The following is a 5,380-nucleotide window of genomic DNA, read 5'->3' as shown; positions in this document are numbered from 1 at the left end:
GTTGCGTGGGGTTGTTGTGACCCAAGTGCAGGACCCAGCACTTGGCCTTGTGGAACCTCACACAATTGGCCTTGGCCCATCGATCCAGCCTGTCCACGTCCCTCTGTAGAGCCCTCCTCCCCTCAAGCAGATTGACACTCCCACCCGGTATGGTGTCATCTGCAAACTTACTGAGGGTGCACTTAATCCCCTCATCCAGGTCATTGATAAAGATATTAAACAGAACTGGCCCCAGTACTGATCCCTGAGGAACACCACTTGTGACCGGCCGCCAACTGGATTTAACTCTGTTGACCACAACTCTCTGGGCTCAGCCATCCATCCATTTTTTTACCCAGCAAAGAGTATGCCTGTCCAAGCCATGAGCAGCCAGATTCTCTAGGACAATGCTGTGGGAAATGGTGTCTAAGGCCCTGCTGAAAAAAGTTTAAACTAGTAAGAACAGATACAACACTTGATCTTAGCCAAAAGGCCAAGAAGCAATGTGAATTCAGTGAATTCAGTCAGCTCTGTGCAAACACAGGGACTGTTCGTCTTTCCATGAAGTGCTGGGATCTCTGTGCTTTGCACAAGCATTGTTGGTCACCTTCTCAGGAATCAGTGCTGGCCTCTAATTTCTGGCCTTTACCAGGGAAACCACTGATCTTACTGGCAACTCATATTTATCAGATGCTGATCAGATGCATGTTTGCTGAAGACAAAGGTTTTTTTGATCAATTGCATTGGGAGTTTTACTTGGAATTCAATACACATATGGTCTCTGAAGGCCAAGATTTTCACTGAGTTTTATTCTGAATTACAAATAGCCTTTGATTATAACTGTTTTACTAATTTGCAGTCATGTTTTTCCATGCGTGGACAAGATTTTAAAGTAAGGGTAAGTTATCAAGATCAGATTGTAGCAATGATTATGCTGTTGGTTACTTTCCTGCTTACAGCATGTAGCCTTTTTTGTCTTCCCTCCTCAAAGGGATTTAGTTCTAGTAGAGACCCCTTTGTACTGAAACAGTAATTATTCTATCATCTGTAGTTCACTTTATTAATGTTGTTATTTCTCTTCAGGCATATTTTTCTCTTTTTGATTGGTGCCTTAACACTTCATTCTGTAACTTGCTTGCTGTTTTCTCCAACCTTTTGCAAACTAGAATATTAAACTCTGAGTTGAAGAATATAAATCCAACTTCCTGAAAGTAAAAAATGAGAAATTAAGAATCATAGAACCATAGAATCATTAAGGTTGGAAAAGACCTCCAAGGTCATCAAGTCCAATCGTCAACCAACCGTGACCATGTCTACTAAACCATGTCCTGAAGTGCCACGTCCACACATTTTTTGAACACCTCCGGGGATGGCGACTCCACCACCTCTCTGGGCAGCCTGTGCCAATGCTTGACCACTCTTTCAGTAAAGAAATTTTTCCTAATACCCTACCAAAACCTCTACTGGCACAACTTGAGGCCATTTCCTCTTATCCTATCACTTGCTATTTGGGAGAAGAGACCAACATCCTCCTCTCTACAACCTCCTTTCTTCTTTTTATAGTTCATTCGGTATTTAGAGCTAATAAACTAGAGAGACTGGAGAATGCTTTTCATTTCTTAAAATTAGGCTTTAAATTTTCTTCATTGAGTTAGAAGTATTATAGAGATTTACTTGATTTTCTCAAGCTCTCTTAACACCATATGAATAAATGCAGTCAAATGTAAGTTACATACCCAGGTCAAAGGAGTGGATGGTCACATCTTAGGAAGCAGCAGCATCTGAGAAGATGTGAGGGTCCTAAGAAACAGGCAACGTAGCGGGAGCTCTCAGTACCCTGCCATGGCAATAGGCACTCTGTATGAACTGCCACCTTATGAGGAGAAGGGATTTTACCACTAAATGGGGCATCAGGGTCACCGTTACTGGAATAGCACATGTCATTCTGCTGCTGGTGCTTTAAAAAAGAAAATGCAGAAAACACAGAGAAGTGCAGAACTGAAAAGGACAGAAACAGGGCATGGACGAATGGTTTGAAGGCTGGAGGAAATGCCTTGCAGTGAGAGACTTTGAGAATTCAGTCTGTTTAGCTTAGCAAAGAGAAGACCAAGAAGTAACTTGGTGTCACTGCAAAGTACCTTCGCAGAGGAGGAACACAAATCCAAAAGGCTTTAGCCTAGCTGAGAAGGCAGGAGAAGGAATGAGGCTGATGGAACAAGGGAAGACAAAGATAGGCAAATCCAAAACCAGGCATGTTCGTAATGTTGCAGAAAACTAACTGAACAAGGAGCTAAGGGGAATGGCTGATTATTCATCTCTTTGTGTCTCCAATATTGTCTAAAAGGTAAGGTTCAGTTAAACATCAGTAATTTTGTGCAGTACAGCCTTATGGGGCAACAGTTCATGTCCTCTGACATACCAGCGGTTAGCCTACAAAACACTCTGGTCTTAACTTTATGCTACTACAAATGAAGTGCTGCTTCAAGTGGAAGCGAGTCTCATAGAGTTTGAGGTCTCTTTTGTAATGTCCTGCTGGCTCAAGCAGCAATGACAGGCAAGGTTTTTTCTCCTTCTATGCTTTTTTCTGCTTTTCCATTTCTGAAATAGTGGGTGAGTCACAAGTTTCAAGTCATGTCTGGGAGACAGACTTGATGTTTAAGTCCCATGTGTTTTGAGATCCTTGAATAAAAGGCCGAAATATTAAAAATTTCATATTTGCTCTGGCATCAATCTATGTGCAATTCCAGCTGTGGTGGAACAGAAGAAAGGCTGGAACATTAGCTTCCTGAGGTCTTCTTCCGAATACCAGCAGGTTAGCACTCATGTGGAGAAGAAGTATCCATGCCTATCTGTACATCAGGCAATTATTTTCACCATAAGAATAATCATAGGAGTGGGGTAAGCCATTGCTGAAACTTACTCCCTCGCCACTCTATTCCTAGGGAATACAGTTGTTTTACACGGTTCTTTTAAAAAAAGTTTGTGTAGCATTAATTACCTGCTGTAACTGCTGTGTGAGACCATTGTATCTCAGAGAACGGTGACTATGAGATCTCTCATCTGCGAATTGCCACGAGAGAGACTTGCAGTCCTCTGGAATTGTAACCCGTGCCAGATTTGCTACTAAATTATTCTTGGCTGCTTACTCCGGTCTCAAACACTGGTCTCATTTGAGTCCCAGCCAACAGAAGAGCCAAGAGCTATGAAGTTATTTTCTATTTTACTTTGATGATTTGGTATTGAGAGGGAATACTCCCTGGGGAGAGGTGAAATCATGACTGCAGTTCATGGGTGGACATTTATTGCTTTGTTTTATTACAGGTAGGAGTTCCCGCCTACACTACAATCAAGCATGCAGAAGCTGCAGCATAGCAGGATACTGCTTGCAGAAGATGCTATTGCTTTTGAGTTCCTGTAAAAAGGCTTCTCTGGTAAGAGATATCCTAAAGAAGAGTATTCCTCTGCTATTATATGAAAAGAAGCGTGTTCGGGAGCCATCCTTGACAGGTGGCAGGTTGTGATATTTTCTATCTTTTTTTTTTAAACCAGAATTATCTGCACACAGTAAGTGACTTTGCTAGTGAGCCAGGTGATTTTCCTGGGCTTCACAAGCACAAGTTGGTCAGATGTCCTGCAGAACATCTTTTTTTTCTGTGCGCATGGGTCGTAAACCAATCCAGAAAGTTCAAAAGCAGCATAAAAATTCTTGTTGGCCTTTCACACATGGTTTAAAATTTTGTGGACATGTTAATAGTCAATTATATTTAAAAGTTCTTTTAGTCATCACCTTGAAGCTTGAGGCTGGGGATATCAGTGGTGAATTGGGCTGGTACTGGCTTTGCAAGGAGTTTCTCTTATGGCCTCAAGTTGCACCAGGGCAGGTTTAGGTTGGAAAAATGTCTTCACCGAAAGGGTTGTCAAGCATTGGAACAGGCTGCCCAGGGAAGTGGTCCTGTCCCCACCCCAGAGTTATTTAAAAGACAGGTAGATGTGGTGCTTAGGGACATGGTTTAGTGGTGGGATGGCAGGGTTAGGTTAACAGTTGGACTTGATCTTAAAGGTCTTTTCCAACCTAAACGATTCTATGACAATCATCTTTTTAGTACAGACAGCTGTGACAGGACAAGGGGTAATGGTTTTAAACTAAAACAGGGTAGGCTTAGATTGGATATAAGGAAGAAATTTTTTATAATGAGGGTGGTGAAACACTGGAACGGGTTGCCCAGAGAGGTAGTGGAGGCCCCATCCCTGGAAGCATTCAAGGCCAGGTTGGACGGGGCTCTGAGCAACCTGATGTAGTTAGCGGTGTCCCTGCTCCCTGCAGGGGGGGTTGGACTAGATGACCTCTAGGGGTTCCTTCCAACCCAAAACATTCTATGATTCTGTGATTCTATGATACGATAATCTGTGAACGTCAGGAAAAAAGTTAGGTCTAGCAGATATGGATTGCATGGTGGTTAACAGTAGTTTGAAAACCTAGCGCAGAGAAAAATCTCACGCTGGGCCCTTCTTGTTTGTTTAATTAGTTTAATTTCATTTGCTTTGTAAAGTTTAGTCATTATAATTTTAGTGGCAGGTAAGTATTGCATCAGTTTAGATGCCTGAGTGAAGCATTTCTTAATGGCTCAGCTTTATCTCAGCAGATATATGGAGGTGTTTGCAACTTGCCGAGCAAACTGCCGGTGTTTTGTGTGCGTGTGCAACTCCTGTTCAGCTCAATGAGAGTCATGCACCAAGCACGAAGTGAAGGACAGCTGGTGAGAAACATTGGGCTGAGGCCAGTTCAACATGCAAAAGGCTCCTGGTAAGGCTTTAAACACATATTGGAAGTTAAGCGTGGAATTTGGATTTTATTACTAGGTCCCTATTTTTGTCTTATTGGGCTAGGGAAGACTAGAAAGCTGTTATTCATTTTTGGACCTATTTTATAACATTTTAAAATATTCAAATGAACAGCATTTGAAATCTCTAAGACTCATGTTCTCAGTGTTTTGCTTCATCTTCATTTTTTCAGTCACGAGGAACTCTTGGTCCAAGGTCCAGGGGACCATACACATGTAAACATTTTTAAAACAGGTATCAAAATTGCAACTATAAACCAAGTTAAGAATTGGAACGCTCTGGATGCTAGTTGTAGCTCTGATGGATTAGTTGAAGGACTGGAGAGGTTACTTCTATTAATGCTTCTGTACTTCAATAACCCTAATTTCCCTGCCTTTAAAATGAGCATTCACCTACCTCTCAGGCTGCTATAGAAATCAAGCTCAGGCCTTTGAGAAGTTAACAGGGACACTCGCAAAGTGCATTATAGTTTACAGGCAGCATCCTTTTTTCCCCCTCTTTCCATTTCATGGAACAGGAACCGCTTCGGTACCGCTAATACACCAGTTACCCAGCAGGA

The 5,380-nt window shown here is 42.1% G+C and overlaps 1 pseudogene; it reads right to left on the bottom strand.

Moving 5' to 3' along the window:
- Positions 1–396: 396 nt before the first annotated feature.
- LOC118452345 lies at positions 397–484 on the bottom strand (annotated as a pseudogene).
- Between the last annotated feature and the right edge of the window lie 4,896 nt (positions 485–5,380).

Source organism: Egretta garzetta, unplaced genomic scaffold (genome assembly GCF_000687185.1).
Source record: "Egretta garzetta isolate BGI_Z169 unplaced genomic scaffold, ASM68718v1 scaffold35, whole genome shotgun sequence".
Taxonomy (NCBI): domain Eukaryota; kingdom Metazoa; phylum Chordata; class Aves; order Pelecaniformes; family Ardeidae; genus Egretta; species Egretta garzetta.
This window is presented reverse-complemented; position numbering and strand designations above follow the sequence as displayed.